We start from the raw sequence: 27,560 nt of genomic DNA on the forward strand, positions 1-27,560 counted from the left end.
TCAGTTGAAATGTTTTCTTTAAATTGATTTTGGGTGTTTATTTATGTTAAAGCTGCTATTCAATTCACATTGACCGGACACAATAGGAACAGCAATTTACCTCAAAGTGCCAAATATCTTATTTTTAAGCAGCCAGAGAAAATCGTAATTTCAGCAGATCACACAGGAGATGAGGGAATGGTAAGACAAAAAAAAAGCCTAACTTAAAAAAAAACTACAATTAGTTGGGCTGCCTGTACCAACATAATTCGAAAACAGCTTATATGCACAAAATACAGTTTTGACAGAGAAGGCACATGCTGTCCAAATAAACCTCAAACCCACAGCTTTGCTTTTAGTTCAATAATAGAACAAAGTTTAAAAAAATATAATTAGTTTGTACCACTATTTATAAAGAGGAAACTGAAAACTCTGTTTGCAATGGCATCATTATCCAAGGCCAGGCACAGTATCAGCAGATGGACTGTTAGTGATATGATTGTAATTCTACAGCAGTTTTAGTGTGCAGTGTGCAGAGATGGGTGCAATAGCACTGTTCAGGAGAAATTCTTTGTATAGATTAACAGGTTTAAGTCCTCATGCTGTGCCTGTTAGCTTTGGGTATGCCGAACATCCAGTGATGGGGCATCAAGCTCCTCCAGCTGTCAAAAGCACAGCTGTTTGGTCTCCTCTGAGTAATCAGCCATGCCAACACCCTGGAGCTAATACCTTCTTTGATAATGTCCAGTCAAGAATTATAAAGAAGTGTACAGTTTACCTCCAACAACAAATCCAAAAACACATTTCATGACGTAGTGCTCTTTACCAAGGCCTGATGCCATAAATAAAACATTGAGAATAAGCACTGTGACACAATTGTAGGGTTTTGGAAGCAAACATTTTAATTTGATTCAATGTCTCCTGCAGTGATACATTATTCAGGTACTGTCCATTTGAGCTGGGCATTGGCAATAAGTCACACTACTTATTTAAAAAAGACAAAGGCACAAACCAGGAAGTTCTAGACCTATTGTGGGGAAATTACTAAAATCTATTATTAGGCAATAAGTGATCTGGGAGACAGTGTAGATGTACAAAAGGCAAGTCATGCCGAATCATCCATTACTTTTGAATTGGTGAATAACATGGAAGTTAATTTAGTGTGGAACGATAGACAACATCAGGTCTATGTGATGCAACAAGCAATCTCCTGGAGGAACTCAGTGGGTCGAGGACCATCTGTGGATGTTTTGTCGATGTTTTGCGTCGAAACCCCACATGACTTTATGGCAGTTTTTTACCCATAAAGGGGTCAGAGAAGAATTCTTGAGTACTTTTTCCCTTATTGACCTTGGGAATGTGTTTATTTGCTTTTCCAAAGAGATTACATGCCAAAAGAGTAATATGGTTGAAATGGGATTGTTCGGGGTTTGGGTGGGGATTGGGAGAAAGTATTTGGTCATTAGTCTCCAAGCATGCATCAGAGGCAGATCTGATAGGCCAGGTGGCTTTTAGCATTTGTCACATGACATGGAAACAGCCCCTCCAGCCCACAGAGTTCAAACTAACTATCAGAACTTACACTAAACCTACACTACTCATTTTATTCTCCCCACATTCCATTAAATCCTTCCTGATTCTGCCACTTACCTACACACTAGTGGCAATTTACAGTGGGCAATTAACCTACCAACACACTCATTTCTGTGACATGGGAGGAAACCAGAGCATCCCAGAAGAAACCCACATGGTCACAGGGAGAAATTCAACACAGACAACATTGGAGATCAGGAGACACAAGAGACTGCAGTTGCTGGAATCTGGAGCAACAAACCATCTGCTGGATGAACTTAGTGGGTTGAGCAGTATCTGTGGGAGGAAAGGAGTAGGAAAAGGATAATAAGGATTCTAGGAATAGGAAAAGAAGTAGGGAAAGTCCTGATGTCCTGATGCAGGGTTTTGACCCGAAATGTCAACAATTCCTTTCCTCCCACAGATGCTGCTGAACCTGTTGAGTTCCTCCAGCAGACTGATTGTTGCTGGAGATCAGGGACTGCACCACTGTGTGTTATTAAGGCATTTGAGAAAAATCCACACAAGAAACTATTATGACAAACTGAAGGGTTTGAATCTTTTGATATGTTGAGGGAATTGCTCAGGAAATAGGGAAAATGGCTTTGTCTCCACTTGGTCAGATATGAGCAATAGTATTCCTCAGGCATTTCTGGTCTGGCCTCAGACTTGCATCAAATGTAAATAACTCTGAGATAAGGGAGTAGAGAAATGTATAATCTAAGTTTGCTGATTTGCCAAGATAAGATGCAAGATCTGTTAGGGTAGATTGGACCAGAAAGCAGAAACAAATACTTTGAAATCATAAATGGCTAGAAACTGTGGTGGGGCAGGAAGATTTAAGGGCCCACATATAGTAAACAATGAATATTTCTGGATGAGTATAAACTCCATTATAAAGGTTAATTGAATTTCAGCCTTCATGTCAGGTATGAGGTTGGTCATGGAAGACCCTACAATTGTATGGAGCTCCCATCAGACTGCATCCGCAGTATTCTGTACTGTTCTAAGCATCACAAGAATGGAAGCCCCACAGAGAATGCAACACAGATTCATTCGAATGATACATGGGTTTAAGGAGTTAAGTTATAGGGCCAGATTATATACACTTGGCTCATTGTCCCATAAGCATAAAAGGTTCAGGGTTGATCTAAGTGTTTAAGATGATTAAAGCATTTGATTGGGCAGTGGAGGGGGCAAAACAAGACAACTTAATCTTAAAGCTGGAGTCAGGTCATTTATTTCATCCTGTAGTTTTTACAAAGAGGGTAATAACAATCCAGCAGCATTTCCCACAGATTGCTGTTGAAGGTCGGTGCAAATGAAAAGTTTTGAAATTGAGGTTGATAGGTTCTGATACAAACTCCCTCAAAGGAGGATGGAATAAAAAAGCAGCAGCATTTGACAAGAAGGAGGGGCTATTCCTGGTGATCTGGCCAACATTTATTCTTCAAACAGATTGTTTGCTCATTTATCTTAATGCACCTTCCTGTGGCTAAATGGCTGTGATATTTGTGATGTGACTAAATTTCATAACTCTGTCTTTAGCTATGAACTACTTTGAAAGATTCTGATGAGGTGAAAGACGAGACAATGCCATGTATTTTTTGAGGCATTGCTCCCAACTTTGTCTTCACAGAATGCATGAATTTGAGGATGACAGATGTGGAAGAACATAAATACATAATAAATGAGAGCAGGCACAGGTCATGTGGCCTTACAATCCTCCAGGCCTTTCCATCATTTCATATTGTGGCTGGATAACAATAGATACGATCTCACTTGGGCTTTCTGATCATGTATAATTGGATCAGTTTTCTGAAATGCCAATACAAAATCTCAATGCTGCATATGATGGAGATATTTCAGACCTTTTTAAGAAACAAGTGGCAAAACTATACTGTTACATACATGAATTAAATAGTAGCTTGAATGAGATACTTAGATGTACATTCATTTCCATTATCATTTTGCCACTGCAGTTGCAACATATTTGAGTGATGACTCAATGTGTTGCACTCTTGCCTCTGACAACAGGTTATTAGGTTAAGTTGTCCTCCAGAAACTTTTCTCAAAAATCTAGGCGGTTATTATATTACTGTACTGAAGGAGAGCTGAACTGTTTTAGATGCTCTGTTTTGCATGAGATGTTCAAATCAGGTCTTATCCTCCCCCTGGAAGTTTCAAAAGCTGAACATTTAGATCTTAGCAAGACCAACTGAAATCTGATCATAAAAACAGAAATGCTGGAAATACTCAGCAGGTTTTTGGTGGGAAATGCTCTGACTAAGAGTAAATCTGAAGTGGTAACTCCGCAGTGGTAACTCTGTCTCTCTTCCCACAAATTTAGCCAAATATTTAATACCTCAAAAATAGATCTGAAAAAAATCACATCAATTTTCAATGGGGAAAATTAAAATTAGTGCCCCTTTGGGCAATAGAAGGTCTTGTTTGTGGGATTTAGTCAAACTAAGAGTATAGTGCACATCCTTATGCTAAACCTCACATGCAAAATTTCAGGTTCCTTGATCGAGCTATGCATACAACACACAGAATTCTATTTTATTATATGTCTCTAGACTTTAGATTTTGCTTGCTTCATAAGGAATTATATATCATACCATTCATGCCAAAGCTGCTTCAAAAGAATTGTTCTGCTCTTTCTGTAGCTCCAAGCCTTTAAAGACGTCACCACGTGATGTTGTGGGGAGGATATCCTTGAATTGCCATTCACTTTAATGAGAATGGGGTTGTCAACCTCAGAAAATGTTTGCATCTAGAGTGAGCATCAGCCACACCACACATGTTTTACGCAGAGTAAAGCTCCTTCAACAAACTTCCCAAAACATGCTTTATCTACAAAATAACTTCTGGGACTACAGCAGAATTCCATTTTCACTTGACTCAACAAACATCTATGAGTCCAGATTTGGTAATTGGTGATTGATTTATTATTGTCACATATATCGAGATACGGCAAAAAGCTTTTATTTGCGTGCCATCCAGACAGATCACTTCATGCAGAAGTACATTGAGGTAGTGCAAAAGGAAAGTAATAACAGAATACAGTGTTACAGTTAAAGAAAAAGTGCAGTGCAGGAAGGTAAATCTGGTGGAAGGGCCACGGCAAGGTAGATTGAGAGATCAAGAATTCATCTTTATCATATTAGACGTAGAAAGAGGCAGACAGCCAGTACCATCAATTTGTATTGATTGATGAATAGCTTTGTGCTGTGAAATCAGACCAATTCCAAAACTCAGTACTTTCAGTGATATTTACAACTGGTAGAGACTTTCACTGCAATGCACTGAACCAGCTTCAAGCCCTACGTTCATAAAGGTCAGCTAGTTCCAATGCATGCACGCAAGTATCAATTACAATCATTCAATTAGGTTGTTAAATTCATATGCAGAAATTAGAAATAATAGGTAAGTGCAAAACTTGACTGTTAAGCTAATTAACTATGTTCTTAATGAAAGAATTGGTTTGAGATGCACAATTTGTAATTATGCGTAATGAACATAATATATGGATGATTGAATGGATACAGAGCATGTGCCATGCATGCAAACATATCCAAAAATAATGGAAACTTCCTTTTGGTTGAATGCAATTGTAGTCGTAGAAAAACATTAATTATCAATCACTAATGTTTGTGAAGATATGTTCATTGGATCAAAGCTGATTAATTGGCATTTCCCAAATATGATATTTTTATAATGGTTTGGAAGACCTTTTTTTAATTATCTTACCACCAACAAGCATGCAATTTGCTTGAAATGCTTGTTCATGAGTGGATGATCAGTGTAATGACCTTGTTTTCTTCAACAGGAAATGAGATTCAGTGCAGTACAGTACATTACAATGCAAGCAAACCAATACAATTCCAAAACAAATATCGCTGTCACCACCTCCTCGAAGCATACACACCACTGGATGTAAATCCCATTGTTTCTCATACTGGAAGTATTCCTTGTTCCTAAAATCCCTGATAACTGTCAAAGGCAGAAGATCTCCCTAAAGACTCAAGTGAAAGCTTGTCTCCAGATGAGTAGTCTTGCTAGTCAGATGTAAAAAATTTGTGATTTTTACAACATACAAATTCAGTTTGCCATGATATCACAAAGCCTTTGATGTCAATTTTGGAAATTTGAAAGTGGAAAGGGACTTTATGTAAGGTTTGCTGCGAACTGGAGGAATGCTAGTATTATATATAAATCTCCAGATAAAGCATGTAAAGCAAATAAGAATGCTGTACCTCTATAATCCCCATAATAAAAAAACTTGATATTTTGATTCACAGGACAAGTTCCCAGAATATCAAGAATATGGCATTCTGACTTCTGAATAATTTTACAAGGTATTTTTATGGCTTATTCCATATTATTCCATATTGAAGTTTCTAACTTTTTATGGAATGTAAAATATTGTGGCGACTCACCGTCTAGTCGGGCGAACCGATGACGTCCTGATGAAAGTCCTGATGACGTAGGACTTACGTCATTGCCAGTTGTTTTGGGTGGGAACATTCTCCCTTAAAGGGCCCGCGCAAGGCGGGAAAAAAAAACAGTTCTGTTTGGCAACCCTCTGAGTAGAGTTTTGTTTTATTCAGCGGTAGCAACCGCTACATTGGTGACCCCGACGGTCCAAACGGCTTTTGGACCCGCAAAATGGACGACAGCGCAGCAGCCAACGCAGTGGCCCTCAAGCTGCCCACCTTTTGGACACTTTGGCCCAGCGTCTGGTTTGACCAGGCCGAAGCGCAATTCCACCTTCGGCAGATCACCTCCGACTCCACGAAGTACTACCATGTGGTTAGCTCTCTGGACCAGGAGACAGCTGCCCAGGTTGGAGACTTCATCCAGTCGCCTCCGGAGGAAGATAAGTACCCGGCTTTCAAAGACCTTTTGATCCGGACCTTCGGCCTCTCCCGTCGTGAGCGCGCCGCCCGCCTGCTTCATCTGGATGGCCTGGGGGACAGATCTCCATCCACCCTAATGAATAAGATGCTGGCATTGGCCGAGGGACACAAGCCATGCCTGATGTTCGAACAGGCCTTCCTCGAACAGCTCCCTGATGACATCCACTTGCTGTTAGCTGACGCCGACTTCAGCAACCCCCGTGAGGTGGCCGCCCGAGCAGATGTCCTGTGGAGGGCCAAGCGCGAGAGCGGTTCGTCCGTCAGTCAAATCACCAGGCCGCGAGCCCAACGTCTGTCTCGCCCGGCCCCAGCAACCGAGCAGCCACGCCCCAGGAACGCAGTCGACGACACGGGTGACCAGCTGTGCTTCTACCATCAGAGGTGGGGTGCGGAGGCCCGTCGATGCCGCCCACCCTGCAAGTTTCAGGGAAACGCCAGGGCCAGCTGCTGCTGATGGCTACGGCGGCTGGCCGCCAACAGAGCCTCCTCTTCGTTCAGGACAAGAAATCTGGACGGCGTTTCCTCGTTGATACTGGAGCGGAGGTCAGTATTTTGCCCCCGACAGGCCGTGACACTCGTGACAGGCCACCAGGTCCTCTACTCAATGCCGCCAATGGTACAACGATACGGTCTTTCGGCACCCGTACGCTTCAATTACACTTTGGCGGTAGCCGTTTTACCTGGACCTTTACCCTTGCCACCGTCGCCCGACCACTCCTAGGAGCCGATTTCCTTCAGGCCCACAACCTGTTAGTCGACCTGCGAAGGAAGTGGTTAGTCCACTCTAGCACTCTCCGGACCTATCCCCTGGGAGAAATCAGCCCACCAGCCCCGCGCCTGTACTCCATTTCCCTTTCTGGCGACGATTTCGCCAAGCTCCTAGCCGAATTCCCATCGATTTGGGCACCTTCGTTTACAAATTCTAGGCCCACACACGGGGTACGACACCACATCATTACCACAGGGCCACCCCTTCATGCCCGAGCACGACGATTACCTCCAGACAAGATCCGCCTGGCAAAGGAAGAGTTCCGTCACATGGAGGAGCTGGGGATTGTTTGCAGGTCAGACAGCCCCTGGGCCTCCCCCCTGCACATGGTCCCCAAAGCCACCGGAGGGTGGAGGCCCTGCGGCGACTACCGCAGGCTGAATGACGCCACCACCCCGGACCGCTATCCCATCCCTCACATCCAGGACTTCGCAGCGAACTTACACGGGGCCCGCATCTTTTCCAAAGTGGACCTCGTTAGGGGATACCACCAAATCCCGGTCCATCCGGATGATGTCCCCAAAACTGCGATTATCACCCCATTCGGCCTGTTCGAATTCCTTCGGATGCCGTTCGGCCTTAAGAACGCCACGCAGACCTTCCAGCGGCTGATGGACGCGGTAGGCCGAGACCTGGACTTCGTGTTCATTTACTTGGACGACATACTGATCGCCAGCCGTAACCACCAGGAACACCTTTCCCACCTCCGCCAGCTGTATTCCCGCCTCCGCGATTTCGGCCTCACGATCAACCCGTCCAAGTGCCAATTCGGACTTGACTCTATCGATTTCCTCGGCCACAAAATCACCAGCGACGGGGCAACACCCCTACCCGCCAAGGTGGATGCTATCTGCCATTTTGCCCGCCCCGACACAGTCAAAGGCCTACAGGAATTCCTTGGGATGGTCAACTTTTACCATCGTTTCATCCCTGCAGCAGCCCGTATCATGCGCCCTCTGTTCTCGCTGCTAGCTGGTAAGGGCAAGGACATCACCTGGACTGACGAGGCTGCGGCTGCTTTCGTTAAGGCCAAAGACGCCCTGGCAGACGCCACGATGCTGGTACACCCCAGGACTGACGTCCCGACTGCCCTCACGGTAGACGCGTCCAACACCGCAGTGGGTGGGGTACTGGAACAGCTACTCGAAGGCCGCTGGCAACCCTTGGCATTTTTCAGCAAGCACCTTAGACCGCCCGAACTGAAGTACAGCGCTTTTGATCGGGAACTTCTAGCGCTGTATCTGGCGGTCCGGCATTTCCGATACTTTCTAGAAGGCAGGCCTTTCACCGCTTTCACCGATCATAAGCCTCTGTCCTTTGCCTTCTCCAAAGTCTCCGATCCCTGGTCAGCTCGTCAGCAGAGACATTTATCCTACATTTCCGAGTTCACAACTGACATCCAACATGTCTCCGGAAAGGATAATGTCGTTGCTGATGCACTTTCCAGACCAACCATCCACAACCTATCCTTGGGTGTCGACTACACGGCCCTAGCTGACGCACAGCAAGCCGACGACGAACTGCCCAGCTACAGAACCGCAGTCTCGGGTCTGCAGCTCCGAGATTTCTTGGTTGGTCCAGGTCAGCGGACCCTACTTTGCGACGTTGCGACTGGTCAGCCCCGCCCTATAGTCCCTGCAGCCTGGCGGAGACGCGTTTTTGACTCAGTACATGGGTTGGCGCACCCGTCCATCAGATCTACTGTCCGACTGGTCGCCAGCAAGTTTGTCTGGCATGGCCTGCGCAAACAGGTCAGTGAGTGGGCCAGGACTTGTCCGCACTGCCAGACGTCAAAAATCCAGCGACACACCAAGGTCCCACCACAGCAGTTCGAGCCTACCCGTGGGAGGTTCGACCACATACACGTCGACCTCGTGGGCCCTCTGCCAGTTTCAAGAGGAGCCCGGTACCTCCTTACCATCGTGGACCGGTTCACGAGGTGGCCTGAGGCAACCCCCCTGGCTGACATCACAACTGATTCGTGCGCCCAGGCGCTGCTCACAACTTGGGTCTCACGTTTTGGCGTTCCGGCCCACATCACTTCAGACAGAGGCACCCAATTCACTTCCAGTCTCTGGGCTGCATTAGCGAACCTGCATGGGACGCAGCTGCACACTACCATGGCCTACCATCCTCAATCAAACGGGTTGGTGGAACGTTTTCACCGCCATCTGAAATCGGCCTTGATGGCCCGCCTGAAGGGTCCTAACTGGGTTGACGAGCTGCCTTGGGTCCTGCTCGGCATACGCACTGCCCCCAAAGAAGACCTCCGCACTTGGTCAGCTGAGCTTGTATACGGGGCGCCACTAGTTGTCCCCGGGGATTTCATACCTGCCCTTCGGGACCAAGGGGAACAACCCCCAGCAGTCCTACAAAGACTGCGCGAGAAGCTTGGCGCCTTGGCCCCGATTCCCACCTCATGGCACGGTCAAGCCCCATCCTGCCAGCCCAAGGAACTACGGGACTGTAAGTTTGTTTTCGTTCGCAGGGGCACACCTTGGGCGCCATTGCAACGACCATATGAGGGACCGTTCCGAGTCATACGGAATAACGGATCCACTTTTATTTTGGACATTGGAGGCAGGGAACAGGTTTTCACGGCGGACCGCCTCAAACCGGCCCATTTGGATCTGCAACAGTCTGTCGAGGTTGCCACGCCGTGACGCAGAGGCCGCCCCCCTAAGCGGCAGCTGGCACAGCCCACGGACCTTGGGGACTGTCTCGCCGGTTCTGGGGGGGGTTGTGTGGCGACTCACCGTCTAATCGGGCGAACCGGCTCGGCAGTCGGGTCGCGCGGTGTCGGAGTGACGAGGCCCAAGATGGCGGCGGGCCTCGTCTTTCCGAGCGACGGGGAGAACCCGCGCGCGGGAAAGTCCTGATGACGTAGGACTTACGTCATTGCCGGTTGTTTTGGGCGGGAACATTCTCCCTTAAAGGGCCTGCGCAAGGCGGGAAAAAAAACCAGTTCTGTTTGGCAATCCTCCGAGTAGAGTCTTGTTTTATTCCGCAGTAGCAACCGCTACAATATCATATATATTATTCAGTATATAACTACCAAAACAACAAATATCAGTCTTAAATCTCTCTGCTTGAAGTATCATGTACAATTCTGGAGCTGCCAAGCCATTAATAGTGTGTGAGTATATCTTCACTACCATCTCCTTAATGGCAATGAGGGATGGGTGAGAAATCCTGGCCTTGCCAATGATTGCCAAATACTGAATAGTGAACATAAAATAAACCTGATAAGGTAATATACCCTTCTGAGTGGCAAAAGCACGCACACCATGATTGTGTCTGTTCAGAGTTCTGTTAGCTATGTGTAACTGGGGTTGCAGAAGGTTTCTGCAACTGGGGTCATGGTCACTGGGTTAAGAAAGGAAAAATAGATCCCAACTTTTATTCGGTAACCTTTGGTAGAAATGTAACTGTGTACTTTGGAAGAAGACATGAGTGAGGTGGGTTTTGCTGCACCTTTTGTGTCAAAGGAAAGAAACAGGTTATTTGGGTATGTAACCAGGTAATGCATTCTACCCACCGTCATCTACTCATTATAATGGGAGGAATCTAAAGTTGCTTCAGGAGAGCATGTATATAACACACAAATTTGTGCAGGTCCTTTTTATGCTTAATGATCATCGGTGAGGGTAGATTTGCCCCCTCTCAGCTGCTTCACTGTGCATACCTCTGACAGTAGAAAAAAAAGATTGATGCCAAAAACTGAAGCAACATGCCTTAGATTAGTTTGAAGTTTTGATAAATATGCATTTAATCCAAAGCAACTGATATTATCTTAAAGTTACACAGCTGAATCATGTAAATTGACAGCAGAGCTGAAAAAGAGATAATAAATGCCTCAAGAAGAAGACAACTAAATCTAGGTTTTAGATTTTGGTTAAGAGAGGAATGCAATTATGCAGAGACAAAGTCATCAGCTGCAGAAGAACAATCCGAACACATAGTCAGGAATTGTTGGACAGAAGAAAAGATAGAGGCAGTTGTAATGGCAGGGGAATGTGAAATGACTGTGATACAACACATCATGCTGCTGTTCCTCCAATGGGAAACAGGATTTCACAACCTTTCTGAAACATGACAAGGCTGTCTAATGGCAAGAAAAGAACTGTTGCCATGGTTCTCAGAAATGACAAAGAACCCAGAAACAGGAGATGAAACTGCAAGCTGCACAGTTCTGTTTTAACAACCGATTTGTGCAGATAACAGCAGTAGATATCCTTGAAGTGTTTCCTCACATCCAAGAGTCACTATTTCACCCGAGGCAGGATTTACAATGATGTATATTGTAATTATTAGTGAAGGGCAGAAGGTTGGTGGAATAGCAAACAGCAGCAGGTTATGGATATCTCCATTAAATCCTTTTAAATGGCTATCCATCTATTACAATAAATAATTTATATATTGAACAAGCTGTGATCTACTGGTTCACTTTACAACCAATTATTATTTATTTATTCACCTTTTTTTGGTGGCAACACATTACTCCCTTAAAAGTTAATTTCTTCCATCCAATGGATGTGACATGTTTCATGGGGTCTGATGGGGTGGCATTTGAGTTTGGAGTAGACATGTACTTTCTTGCCTTTGTCAGTACCAATAACTGGTTGCTACCAGCTGTACCAGCACAATGTCTGCATTTCAACAAGTAATTTCCAAGCTCTCTACAAAATGAGAGTTCCTCTGGTCACTGTGAACAGTAGCATTATTAAATACATGTGTAAAAGTTTAATTCAATGCAATGTTTCTAAGAATGTTACAGTGTGTTTGCTAGATTGCTGCTATTTAGGGTAGGTTTAAGATTATTCCAGGAATATTGAATGCTGGTCGGTATCAGAAACATATTCAAACTACAGATCTCTACTTGCATTCTTGACCCAAACCATTCAGAATTATGATACCACGAAGGTGTAGTTTTACTATAATAAAAATTATATTACATTATATTATTATTATGATTCAGTGGGGGAAAGAAGTCACTGACCATGTTCTGCTTTATAATCATAAAATATCTAAAATACAAATTAACAAAATACACAGAAGTGGGACAATGGATTTGAGTAAGAAAAGGCCACAACTGGAACTTGTCTCTCATGACATTTCGGTCCTTATTCACTGCATAAATTATTTATTTTCTACTTCTACATTGAACAACTATCTTTGAGCATTCACATATCAATGGTCTATGAGCATTCAGGTATAGAGAGCACATTTAATGAATCATTGAGCTGTGCAGAGTCAAAAGCTACTGTTATCCTTAACCCAAGCTGAATTAGTCAATTTCAGTTGCAGCTGTGCTATAACTGGACTCAATATTCCAGGGTCGTAAAGGGAACATCACCAGAGCTCCACATTTCCTGACCACCATCCTGTAAATCCGGTGGAAGGGAAGGCAGTGTCAGGGTCAGCCTGAAGGCCAGGACTCACACGTGTGTAAGACCAGAAGACCATATGACATAGGAGCAGAATTAGGCCATTCAGCCCATCGAGTCTGCTCCACCATTTGATCATGGCTGATTTATTTTTCCCTCTCAACCCCATTCTCCTGCCTTCTCCCCGTAACCTTTGACACCCTTACCAGTCAAGAACCTGTCAACCTCCGCTTTAAATATACTCAATGACTTGGCCTCTACAGACGTCTGTGGCAATGAATTCCACAGATTCACCACCCTTTGACTGAAGAAATTCCTTCTTATCTCTGTTCCAAAAGGATGTCCTTCTATTCTGAGGCGGTGCCCTCTGGTCCAAGACTCTCCCACTACTGGAAACATCCTCTCCACATCCACTCTATCCAGGCCTTTCAATATTCAATAGGTTTCAATGAGATCCCCCCTCATCCTTCTAAACTTCAGTGAATATAGGCCCAGAGCCATCAAATGCTCCTCGCGCATTAACCCTTTCATTCCCGGGATCATTCTTGTAAACTTGCTCTGGACCCTCTCCAGCACATCCTTCCATAGATATGGGGCCAAAAACTACTCACAATACTCCAAATGTGGTGTCACCAATGCCTTATAAAGCCTCAGCAGTACATCCTTGCTATTATATTCTAGTCCTCTCGAAATGAATGCTGACATTGCATTTCCCTTCCTTACTACCAACTCAACTTGCAAGGTAAACTTCAGGGAATTCTGCACTAGGACTCCCAAGTCCCTTTGCGCCTCTGATTTCTGAATTTGTTTCCCATTTAGAAAATAGTCTACGCCTTTATTCCTTTTACCAAAGTGCATGACCATACACTTCCCTACGCTGTATTCCATCTGACACTTCTTTGTCCATTCTCCCAACCTGTTCAAGTCCTTCTGCAGACTCCCTGCTTCCTCAACACTACCTGCCCCTCCAGCTATCTTTGTATCATCCGCATACTTGGCCACAAAGCCATCAATTACGTTATCCAGATCATTAACATACAATGTGAAAAGTAGTGGACCCAACACCGACCCCTGAGGAATACCACTAGTCACTGGCAGCCAACCAGAAAAGGCCCCCTTTATTCCCACTCTTTGCCTTCTGTCAGTCAGCCAATCTTCTATCCATGCTGGTACCTTTCCTGTAATACCATGGACTCCTATCTTGTTTAGCGGCATCAAGTGCGGCACCTTGTCAAAGGCCTTCTGAAAATCCAAGTAAACAACATCCACTGACTCTCCTTTATCTTGTCTGTTACTTCTTCAAAGAATTCCAACAGATTTGTCAGGCAAGATCTTCTCTTAAGGAAACCATGCTGACTTCGGCCTATTTTATCATCTGCTTCCAATTACACCGAAACCTCATCCTTAATAATGGACTCTAACATCTTACCAACCACTGAAGTCAGGCTACCTGTCTTTTGCCTCCCTCCCTTCTTAAAGAGTGAAATGACAATGCACATTAAAGCAATGCTACATGGAAGTCTCCATTAGTTTTGCACAATGTTCCTGACTAATTTGTTTGAGGCTCAGAGTACAATGCAGGATTGAAGAAGTTTTGCAAATTCTGTGCATACAAAGATATCTCCATTAACTCCCCCATTGCAGGGGAACAGAGAAAGGATTTGATGAGGGGTGAGGCGAAAGGGGAAGAGAAGTGTGATGGGAAAGAACAGACCAGAGTGAAGGCAAAAAGGGCCTCTTGTTTCAGGAATTAGGTAAGGGGTTCACAAGTCAAGGTTGCTGACACAGGGGATCAGAGGTCAATTGTGCTGGGACAATCAGCTGTGCAAATCAGCTGGTGGAGACATTTTTAACCTCTCTCTGCTTCATTCTGAGGCTCCTACCTGCTTTAAGAAGGCCACCATCATCCTGGTACCTTAGATTAACAGGGTAACATCCTTAATGACTACTGCCCGGTGGTTCTGACATCTACCATCATGAACTGCTTTGAGAGGCTGGTTGTGGCACGCATTAACTCCAGTCTCCCAGACAACCTTGGCTCACTGCAATTCGCCTACCGCTGAAACAGGTCCATGGTGGATGCCATCTCCCTGGCCCTACGCTCATCTCTGGAGTATCTGAACAATAAAGACACCTATGTAAGACTATTGCTTATTGACTACAGCTCTGCCTTCAATACTATAATTCCAAGCAAACTCATCTCCAAACTCTGAGACTTGGGACTCAACATTTCCCTTTGCGTCTGGAACCTTGACTTCCTGACTAACAGACTGCAATCAGTAAGGATGGCAGCAACACCTCCTTTGACCTTCATCAATTTTTATCAATGTACCATAGAAAGCATCCAATTTGGATGCATCATAGGTTGGTATGGTAATTGCTCTGCCTGTGATTGCAAGAGAGTTGTAGACACAGCTCAGCACATCACAGAAACCAGCCTCCCCTCCATAGACTTTACCTTTACTTCTCACTGCCTCAGTAAAGCAGCCAGCATAATCAAAGACCCCACCCACCCCAGACATTCTCTCTTCTTCCCTCTCCCATTGGGCAGAAGATACAAAAGTCTGAAAGCATGTACTACTAAGCTCAAGCACAGCTTCTATCCCGCTGTTATAAGACTATTGAACGGTTCCCTGATACGATAAGATGGACTCTTTACCTCACAATCTACCTCATTATGACCTTGCACCTTATTGTCTACCTGCACTGCACTTTCTCTGCAACTGTAACACTTTATTCTTCATTCTGTTTTGTTGTACCTTGTGCAACCTCAATGCACTGTGGAATGAATTGATCTTTATGAACAGTATGTAAGACAAGGTTTCACTGTGCTCTGGTACATGTGACAATAATAAACTAATTTGCCAATTTACCTAACATCAAAGCAGGTCTCAAACCCTTCGGTTAAGGCTGCCTCAGTATTTGGTGCTCTCGGCGTGAATGGGCCTTGCAAGTCGACAAGAACTTTTCCCCAAGTGCGGTGAAAATATTGGTTGCAGATCAATGTTACTTTTCAAGCCTAGCAGCTTACATGAATAGCACAGAATACCCAGAACAAATATCCTCAAGTTTGCTAATTGTATGTTAAAACATGATATGGTGTTGATAAATTTTGAAGGCACAAATCCATTGCACTATGCAATGGAATTTTGAGCCAATAAACTTAAACTTTATTGATTGCTAAAATCCCCATCACTTTGTATGATGTAATCATGAATTAACTTGTTCCATTTGAATGCATTATTAAATTGTAAGCTTTCCTCCTTGTTGTATTGAATCAGAAAATGAAATTGACCATTTTTTTCCCTTTGAGTAAATTTGCTCTAATAATATCGGCTCAGGTTTACAAAATGGAAATGCAACATTCTGACTGTTGTTCAAAGAATTTGCAGAAGAATGAATTATCAAAATCATTCAGAAAATCTTCGGACATTTCCTTGTATTTAACCGTCCAGCATCAATTTATTCTGGGCTGTGCACACATAATCTGTATTGGATTATAGTCAGGTTCAGTGTCTTCAGTGATAGGAAGCTGAAACTAAAGTACCAAAATCAGGCTGGGCTCCAAACCACATGTTCTTATTTTTATTTCAATTAAGTGATGCTATTGGCTTACTAAGCCTTGAAATCAAATCTCAATGTACATTGCTGGAGTTTAGATCCAGTATTTCTCATGCTTAAAACAGAGTGGATTTCTACCCTGCCACCTTTTGATGGGTCTTCTGACCAGAGGTTGCATTTACCTGCTGGTGGATGTAAAGAGACTGTGATGCCATTTGAAAGATGAATTCCTCTGAATGTCATAACCCATATCTGTTTCTCAGCCTTTCCCTTCAAACAGGTTATCTGGTTATGATCACAGTTTTGCTTTGGGGACCGTGCAGTCTGCAAAGTGGCTGCTGCTTTTTTGACATTATGAACCTCAAAAGCGTTTAAGGTTCAAACCCCAGTCCAGATGGAGGGTCTCAACCTGAATCATTGACTGTTCCTTTCCCTCTACAGATACGACCTGACCCACTGAGTTTCTCCAGTGGTTTGTTTTTTGATCCAGATTCCAGCATCTGCAGTCTCTTGAGTCTCTCAAATGTTTTTTCACTGGCTGGAAAACAATGTCAGAATTCCTGAAGTTATGAAATGGTCAATATTGGTGGAAATCTGTTCCATGTGGAAATGCATTACTTCAGGATAGTGAAGACTATCCAGGATACAGAACATAGAACAGTACAGCACAGGAACAGGCCCACAATGTTGTGCCAAACTAATTAAGATAGTGACACCTAACCCTTCTTAAAAACCACTACCGTATCTGTCTCCACTACCACACCAGCAGCACATTCCAGGCACCCACCACATTCTGTGAAGAAAAAATTGCCCCATACATCTCCTTTGAGCTTTCTCCCTCTCACCTGAAATGCATGCCCTCCAGTATTAGATATTTTGACCCTGGGATAACGATACTGGATATCCATGTCTCTCATAATTCTATAAACTTCTATGAGGTCTCCCCTCAGGTTCTGCTGATCCAGAGAAAACAACTCTAGTTTCCTTATAGCACACGCCCTCTAAATCCAGGCAGCATCCTAGTTAGTCTCTTCTGCACCATCTCCAAAGCCTTCACATCCTCCCTATACTGGGGTGACATATCTGCTAACTCTGCTATTTTAGTAGTCAGAAGGAGAATTTCGTGAGGAGAATTGGTTGGGGAAGATTGGTTGGAGTGACCTGAGACCATAGATGCTCAGATCACTGTCAACCCGTGTTGTATGAGTGCTGTATTAAGGATAAGCTTGTAACATTTACAACAAATAGTGACAAGAAGAAACATTATTTTAAAAATGATGTCGAAGTTCCTTCTGTCAGGAGACAACTGCATGGTTATATCATAAGAATGACTTGGTACATGATATCAAAAGACTTACATGTGCCCTAATTTTTATGGAGAGAAAAACTTGCAGGTTCTTCAACATTTTGTTCAGTAACTCTTGGAATAAAAAATGCTAGCAGTAAAGATCTCAACATTTGGTAGAGTCATATAAACAGACCAAAGGACAGAAATTTACTCTGAAACAAAATGAAATGCGAATGTATCTCATTTGGAATTTAATAATCTCCCTGCTCTCACTTTGTGATTTCACAACGTGACCTCTTTTATAAACAATGCACTTAGTGGAAATTTCAATGAGAAATGTTGCCACACTCAGTTATAATAAACAAGAACACAGTGTATTGCACCTTAAAAATGGAAGAGATAATTTCAACACAGAAAGCTTCCTTCCACCATGTCCTTATGGTCAATTATCCTCAAGAAACCCATTTAACGTGGAAAGTACGTTTCCGAATACAATTGCCAAATTTCTCCTGAACAAAAATAAAAATAAAAGCAGATTTCAGATAGCTAATTTCATCTCATAATTGGTTCTAAAATATTCTTATCTCAAAAATTGCTTAATACATGTTAGTGTGCCATAAGGACCAGGTTCAATGCCCAACATCTTCAGGGTAGCAGCTGGGGTTCGATAATCGGCCTGAGTGACTGTGAGCTAATGAGGCAAAAGCAGAAGTTCAAGGAGATTCAGCTTCTGTTCAGTGTGCTGAAATCAAGGAAGTACAGTTTGAACTTAGCTTTGATATCTTCCATTGCTTGTTGTTAGGGTCACCATGGGGCAGCAACTTCCGGAGGTGATTAAAAAGCTGCAATTAATTGACAAGCAAGAAAATTTAGAATTCTTCTCAAAACTCTTGAGCTTCCCCATGATATTACTGAGCTACGTGAAGCACATTGCCCCAGATTTGATTTTCAGTCCATGCTGATTTGGCTGATCTCAGAGGAACCACGACTGACTGCTGCATCTGACTTATGGAGCAGAGAATTGACAGGGATCCTCTCCTGACTGCTAATCAGTTCCTTCCGCTTGAAGTGTTATTGAGTGGAGGCTGGGTAATTGTAGAATTATTGCAGTAAAGACAAGGACCTGTCAGGACCACAAGATCTCTGAAAATTTAACCAGTAAAAATGTGCTTCTCAGTTGGGATCAAAATCTGCTTGGCGACTCTGGTATGTCAGCTTTGTTTAAACATACTACAGAATTGCAGATAGGTACATGATCAGTGGATACATGCAGCTGTGGTACACTAAATCTTGTGGGTGAGGAACAAGCCATTAAACTATAGCTGCCACCATTGCTATTGCTGGTTACTTCTGAATATTCGTGGATGGACACCAACACAGGACATCCTTCTAAATGGAGTGAAGAACAACTTCCCTCTTGTGCAACCCTGATCTCCCTTATTCTGCCAGCAGGGGCTATGTCTGTTGCTACCTCAGCCAGGAATTTGGGAATTCTTTCTGTAAACCCTGTCCCCACACTGTCTCACTCTTTCTCTCTTTCACTTTCCACTTTCTCTACATCTTGCACTCGCAAAAAATCTAACCAAGATCTATCTTTGGCACAGTGTTAACCTGCATCTGATTCTACATCTGTGAGGGATCTATCCTGTGATACTTTACTTCATTAGAGAAGCTATATAAATGCAATCCATGGTATTGGAGTGACTTCCCCCTGTAATAATCCCAGAGAATGCCTGGGGTTAACAGAAGCTGTGGAAACTTCACTTTCACTGGTAGTTAAAGTGTGCAGAATCCGACCGTCCCTGCAAGTCTTCCAGCACTAGATGGCACAGTGTTCCTGCTGAGGTTTATCTACATCATACACTGTTGGTCCCTGAGATCTAGACAGCTGATTTTGATCTGATATATGCACGTTGGGTTGATCCATTCATTGCTTGGCACACCTGTGCCTCCATACCTTCATCTCACGTGCTGACTGATGCATATGTGGAGGTGTTGGACAAGAGCCCTTGCAAAATAAATCTGAGAGATTGAATGAATTTTTATGACTCACTGTGACGATGTGTCCAAATCTTTCTGCATTATTGTTACATTAACTTTGAAACACTAGGTGTATCTAAAGCTACCCAACCATGTATATGCAACACCTACACAAAATGTAGCATGAACAAAGTCTCAAAGGGCTCCAACAAACAAAGGTTTATTTTCTTTCCTAAAACTGAATCGACTGCTTTTGAGAAAGGATGGAGAACTGGATGGTCAATTAGCCCAACCATCCTCAACTGCATCATCAATGACCTTCTTTCCATCAGAATTGGAGATTTTCTATGATGATTGCCTGAATATTGTTGAGGCTTTACTGCTTGCAGGTATGGGCTACTTCGTTTGCTAAAGGTTTGTGAACAGAATTGAACATTACGCAATCATCAGCAAACATTCCCATCCTTATGATTGAAGGAAGGTCATTGATAAAGCAGCTGAAGATAGTTAGACTTGGGAAACTGCCCTGAGGAACTCCTGAAGTCACGTCTTGGGACTGGGATGATTGACCATCATTCATTGTGCAAGGTGAGACTTCAACCACAGGAGTATTATCCCTTTGTTGCCACATCTGTTGAAGCTACAGAGAGTACTGGACTCAGGCCAAACTTCAGGGGCACATCCCTCCCCACTGTCATTAGTATCTATAGCAGGCACTGCCTCAAGAAGGCAACATCCATCATCAAAGATCCACACAATCCAGGCCATGCCATCTTCTTGCAGCTACCATCGGGCAGGAGGTACTGAAGCCTGAAAGCCCACATTGCCAGATTCAAGAACAGCCATTTCCCTTCAACCACTGGGTTCTTGAATCAACCGGCACAAGCCTAATCACTACAGTTTAGCAAAACTGTGACCACTTTGATCACTTTGCACTAAAATGATTATTTTTGTTTTAATTGTGTTCTTTCTTGTAAAAATTGTGTATAATTTATGTTTATTTTGTATCTTTATTGTGAATGCTGCTTATCTGATGCTATGTGCCTGTGATACTGCTGTATGTAAGTTTTTCATTGAACCTATCAGCGGCAGCGACCCAGGTTCAATTCCATCCACTGTCTGTAAGGAATTTGTATGTTCTCCCCGTGTCTGCATGGGTTTCCTCCCGGTGCTCCGGTTTCCTCCCACATTCCAAAGACGTATGGATTAGGAAGTTGTGGGAATGCTATGTTGGCACTGGAAGCATTGCGACACTTGCAGGCTGCCCCCAGAACACTCTACGCAAAAAGATGTATTTCACTGTGTGTTTTGATATACATGTGACTAATGAAGAGATCTTAAGATATCTTAAGTATATTTAAGTTATATTTTTCTTGTGAATGCTGCTTATATGATGTCTGTGCCTGTAATGCTGCTGCAAATAAGTTTTTCATTGCACCTGTGCATACACATATTTGTGCATTTGACAATAAACTTGACTTTGATTCAGTTGAACACTGCCTTGCTATCAAGGACAGTTGCTTTTCTAGAGGACCTACACAAAAAGTGGAGATGTCACAATCCAAGTGGTAAATTCCTAATTTTCATTCATATTGTACAATCCAATTTCTTGACAGTGGACTCAAACTTATGGTCCGGAAGGGAAACACAAGAAATCATTTACTATTTTTTCCAATAATATCACTTGATTTCCGGATGAATTTCTTGCAGGCAACACAAACACACTTGTTACAAAGTAGGTATCACTGAAAGTTTTATCTTAAAATCTATCGATGAAACTTTAGTCAATAAATCATCCAATCAGAATCAATGCAGATTAAATTTTGATTGAATAGAACTATCTCAGTTGACAAACATTTCCTTGGATCCAACAACAAAAAGACTGAAGGAACTGGAAAATCTGAAAAAAACAGAAAATGCCAGAAACACTCAGCAAGCCAGGCAGCATCTATGAAGAGATCAACAGGGTTAAGGTTTCAGGTTGATGACCTTTCAATCAGAGCTGAAGTTTGACTCTAGCACTGATAAGGTTAAAAGTCCATGTGATGAAACTGCTGTATCAATATATCGACTTGGATATTTCTAAAACATATTTTCTCAAAACTCTTTGAAAATAAATTTGTCTTGTTTGCTATCTCTTCCTAAATTGATTTTTTCCACCTGGCTGGTTTCTTATATAGCTGGGAAAACATTTTTAAGCATAAACCTACCTTAAAATGGAGTGGAAACTGACGAAGTCAGTGTAGTATTTCTTCTAGCTATTTAAAGAATAAACAAATAAATAAAGCAAGATTTCTAATTTAAAATGCCAGCGTTACATAAGCACAATAAAGTTACGAAAGGTTTATGCTGTTCTTTTCAACACCCTGCTTGTATATAGTTGATATGACTGGTATCTGGACAGCAGAAAAAAAAAACATCAGTAGGTAATAGATAATGATCCAGCCATAAGCAATTGAAGATATACTGCATCTGTCACTTGGCATAACCTGGAAAGGTGAAACTGAATATATCAAAGAAAAAGCTATTACTGAGAACCTGGGTGACACAAAGAACAAACAATTTTCAAAGTGGGTCCTGGATGCTTACAGATGAACAAAATGCAGCTTTGGTGGAGTATTGGAGTTCATTACCAACCACTGACCTTTCTGCCTTTGGCTTCTTAAACTGTGTTATTCTCAGTTCAAGAAGCAACATCCATTCCTTTCTACACCCTCCGTTTCTTTGGCTCTGTCACATCTGTTCTGATGATGATCATCTCCACACTAGTGATTCTGAGGTGTCTCGACTGTGGCACCCCTCCACCATCATTGATGGTTCCCTCAATCACATCCATTTTCTATCCCACATTTCTGCTCTCATTCCCATCCTCTCACCTAGAGTAAAAAAAACACCTGCGAGTCTCCAAATTCAAAGGATCAGGTCAAATCAAGTCGAGTTTATTGTCATGCATACGATGAGGCACAGTTGTAATGAAAAACTTGCTAGCAGCAGCATCATAGGCACATAGGTTCAGACAATACGCAAAACATAAATTATACTAGATAGTGAAGAGAAAAAAAAGACTGTGCAAAACAAGACATGAGTGCAAAAAAACCCACAATCAGAGACAAGTCCATCAATGCCCTGACTCTTACTCTCTCTCTCCTCTGACCCACCAATGAAAACTGGCACATGGCTTCCCAATATCCCCTCCCTGTAGCCAATGGTTAGCTCCTTGGTTTTGTTGACATCCTCCATAATTTCCATAACCTTCAACAAGATGCCACACCAACTACCTTTTCCTTTCCCCATCCCTTTCAGCATTCCAAAGAGATCATCCACTCCCGAGACCAATCTTCTATCTCCACCAACCACTCCCCCTCTAACAGTATTTCCCGATACAACTGCATGTGTGTTAAAGATGAACTCTTGACTTCACAATCTACCTTGCACCTTATTGTTTACCTGCACTGCACTCTCTCTGCAACTGTAATTGTAACATCATACTCTGCATATTTGCTTTTCCCTTTGTACTACCTACAAGTAGTTATGTTTTGAAATGATCTGTATGGATGGCTTGCAAAACAAAGTTTTTCACTGTATCTTGGTACACGTGACAATAAGAAACAAATTCCAATTCCAACTCCAAATTCCGATGTCTACTTCTCTCTCCACAGCTGCTGCTGGGCTGGCATTTTTGTTTCTTTTATCCCCCAGAGATACAACATCTGCAATTTTCTTTTCAATCCATGGACAGTTCTGATGTGTCTCTTTTTTTCCATCTCTCCACAGATGCTTCCTGAGCGACTGGACATTCCCAGCTTTCTCCTTTATTGCAGACTTCCAGCTACTGCTATATTCCATATCTCACAATTCCAGCAGGGCCTTTATTCCCTCTATCCACACCTTCTCCAAATAGAGGAGTTGCTATTTAGAAGCCTTCAGCACCCTCATGTAGACAATACCAGTCTGTGTTATCCATCTTCACTTGCCCAATACACAAGTGCTCCCTTTGTTCCCTCCATTATCTGTACATTTAAACATGCTTGATTTCTTCACGTTCCCAGTTCCAATGAAGGGTCAACAAAAAGAAGTTTCTCTCTCCACTGATTCTCCTAGACCCACTGAATATAATTAGCATTTTCCATTTAGTGGGGATGAACAAGCAAGTATCTTTTTCTGGTGAAGATTTGACACATTTCTGCTGAGGTGATACAAGGGGTATCAATAACCAAGACGATTATTTGAACTTGCAATGTTTTAGCCAGGAGTTCTCCTCCTTTGTGTCCTTTGGATCATTTTATATGAGAGACAAAAACAGCAGCAGTTAATTGAACCTCTCATCCTGCTCCTCAATTCAACAAGACCATTACTGATATTTTACCTGAACACCATTTGTTTGCCCTTGCCCATATCCCTTGCTTCCCTTTGATCTAGAAATACCATTGCAACTACTACTCAGATGCCAATAAACAGCTCCTTCCGATGTTTTCTGCCCCCCTGCTTTTGCAGCTCATCTCAGACTGATTCTAATTCAATGCCTTGATCTGCTGAACCAAGATCCTTTGTAACTTCTCTCCTGATGCCTTATTGTGTATTTAACACTACCCGTTATCAGGACTAGAAAGGAAGAGGGCAGAAGCCCGAATAAAAGGTAGGGGATTATTCTGGCTTCTGCCCTCTTCCTTTCCAGTCCTGATGAAAGGTTTTGGCCTGAAACGTCGACTGTTCATTTCCCTCCATAGATGTTGCCTGACCTGCTGAGTTCCTCCAGCATTTTGTGTTCATTGGTCCAGATTCCCAGCATCTGCAGACTCTCTTGTGTCTCCTTTTCCTTTATGTCCGCACTCCCAATATATTCCAAATGAAGATGGCTTATCAGAATATACAGTTGTTTCTCAAAGAAACATCATTTCAATAATTATATATTCAATAAGTCCATGCATTGCTTAAAAAAAGTCATAGAGTAATAGAGTTGTACAGCACAGAAACAGGCCCTTCAGCCTATCTTGTCCATGCTGACCAAGACGCCCATTGAAGCTAGTCCCATTTGCTTGTGTTTAAAGAGGCAGTCAAAATCCCTCCAAATGGCTCAAAATGTGTCTGGTTTGTGCTGATGACTTCCAATCTCCTTGCATTTTTGGCCAGTTTGAGAAGTCATAGCAGCATAACAGATTCTGACATTCTAACATTTTAATTTGTCTATAACCAGACAAACAATTCTGAAATCCTGCAATGAAAGGAAATGTTTGTTGTATTCAACCAATATGAACCCCAGTTTTACTCAAATTTTACGTGTGTTTGAATATCTTTTGCCGATAAAACTGCTTCTCAGCAGCTTGAAGAAAAATATTATCACAATGCCAAACCCAAGGAAAGTTGCCCTCTTTCACAGTTATGTCCATGGAGCATATTCAGTTCAAAATCACTGTGCATGTTGCATTGCACAAGGGAGGCAATGTTTGGTGTAAGAGATGGGGGAGGAATTTGATAAAACATTTGAAGGTGCGACAGTAAATTCATAGCTTATTCATGTTCCTCCAGTTGATCTTCTTCCATTTGGGGAGAAAGATGACATGATACTATAATTCATCCAGATTTCAAATCTGATTGTTTCAAAATAAAAATGTCAGCATGCATTTTAATAAAAACAAGCCAGTCACACACAAATCATTGCATGTATCAGTCCAGCGGTAATCATGTCATTAGATAAGTCACTGGGTCAGAAACCCAAAGATAACTGACCTTTTTGACAGTCAGGACTGGAGGGAAGGGGGTGATAGACTTCAGCTACAGGAATATGAATCACCTGGCTAAACATAAACAGACACAAAAGGAGCAGTTCAAAGCGACTGATGCTTTTTTATATTATTGACAGAAGGTCGGCTTAACATTTTCCACATAATGTTCACCACATAATTCCTTGACAGGTTTGATGCCAATCTACAGGATACATTATTTTCATGAGAACGAGTTGGCAAATTAATTTTGTGTGGAATGAGGAGCATTCAGTGTGACTGTTGATTGTTTTGGTGGTGGCAAGATCATGAGCAAATGCCAGTGTAATGATTTTAAACGTTATTTACTCTGTTGCATTCTTCATGTTTAATGACCTTAAAAAATGTGTGTTGGCAAGCCTTTTTCCATGGAAATAAGTTGTCTTGAAATTTCTTATTGGGAAGTTTCTTGAAACCACCCTGAAACTATGCTATGCACTCTATTTGCCAGAGGTAATAATCAAATTAGAGAACTTGAATAGAAATCATTTTTAATATTTCATTCCAAACAAATAAATTGTTCATAACTTTGACTATTATTGCTTCAAGTTCCTGCGATGAATAATGAATACACAAATGTACAAAATACCCTACTGGGTAAATCTCCTATTCCATCAAATGACTGGAAAACCTGCTGCCAAAAGATGGCGCATGCAATATTTCGTATATTTGCCTATCACCTCTGTGGTCCAAGACTGAATGTGACCAGCATGTTGAGCTTCTTCCAGTTCTGGTTTGTAGGTTCAATGCATAACGGCTTTGGTCATTCCATTGCATAATGGGCATAGATTCAGCATAAAATTGATTTAAATTTGCTCCCATCCAATCATTGGACCAATATGAATGCAATTTGATTGATCTGGAAAACGGTGAACCTATAAACAATTTACAAAACAGGAGTGGTAACAAAAAATACTGCAGATGCTGGAAATCTGAAATAGAAATAGAAAGTGCTGGACATGTTCAGCAGGTCAGGCAGCATCGGTGGAAAGAGAAACAATGAATGTTTCAGGTCTTCAACTTTTCACCAAAATGAGAGTGGTCTTCTGCAGTTATTGCTCAAGCAGATTATGAGTACGGAATATTTGAGATGTACATGTTTGTGCTTGACCTGACCTGAGATTACTGATAACATTTCTCATAAAACTGTGAGCTAAAATTAAAGTGCACAGTATTTGGGCACTGGTTTGTATTGCTGATATTTATGCATGACCTCACGTGCAGCTGGTGCAAGGACTTGATTATGCTGGAGATGCAAATTGAGATGTTTTCCTCATCAGCATACATCAGGTGCGAAGAACTTCAGGAATTCTATCTGGAAGTGGAGCAATCTAATTCACATTCCACAAGAATACAAATAAGCAGACATTCTTTCTAATGCTAAAAATATTGCAGAGATGTTGAGAACAAGATTCTTCATGAGAAACAATGTTACTAATTGCATGCATATTTGAAGCAGATGGAGTTCTTGATGGTTGGAAAATATGAAAGGAGTTCTTCTGTATGAAACTGAAATAAATAAGCCTCTGCTCAAATAAGCAAGAACTGACAAATTTGCCTTTTTGATTCTTGGCAGAGCTTGAGGCAGTGCCTGTGTTTTCCAGTGATAACTGAGCATCATCCATTCCCCCTCAGACACATTAGTTTGGGACATGACTTCATCGGTCTTAAAAGTTTAACTGTACCTCCAAAGGCTATCATGAAAACGAGCTTCCCCTCCATGGACTCAGTCTACACTTTCCAATGCTTTGCGAAAGCAGCCAGCATAATCAAAGACCCCTCCCGCAGTGGACATTCTCCCTTTCCCCTTCTCCCTTCCCTTGGGCAGAAGATGCAAACACTTGAGAACACGTACCACCAGGCTCAAGGACAGCTTCTATCCCACTGTAATAAGACTCTTGAATGGACTCTTACACGATAAAGATGAACTCTTGATCTCCAAATCTACCTTGTTGTGACCCTGGTACTTTATTTGTCTACCTGCACTGCACTTTCTCTGTAACTGTAACACTATATTCTGCATTTTGTTTCCCTTTTGTGCTAACTTGACATACTTATGTCTGGAATGATCTGTCTGGATGGCATACAAACAAAAGCTTTTCACTGTATCTCGGTAGATGTGACAATAAGAAACCAATTCCAATTCAATCCTATTTTACCCTGAACTAAGCTTTCAACTCCATATTTGTTCAGTCAGAAAAGACCTCCACTGCCTGCCTCTCTCTATCTCAGCCTCAGTTCTCTCTGTTTTTGCACCAGTATAAAGGTTTTGCATGGTACCTCAGTGCACGTGACAATAATAAATCAGTTACCAATTACCAAATTGAAATGGCAAGTGAGAGC

Source organism: Pristis pectinata, chromosome 7, assembly GCF_009764475.1.
Source record: "Pristis pectinata isolate sPriPec2 chromosome 7, sPriPec2.1.pri, whole genome shotgun sequence".
Classification (NCBI taxonomy): Eukaryota; Metazoa; Chordata; class Chondrichthyes; order Rhinopristiformes; family Pristidae; genus Pristis; species Pristis pectinata.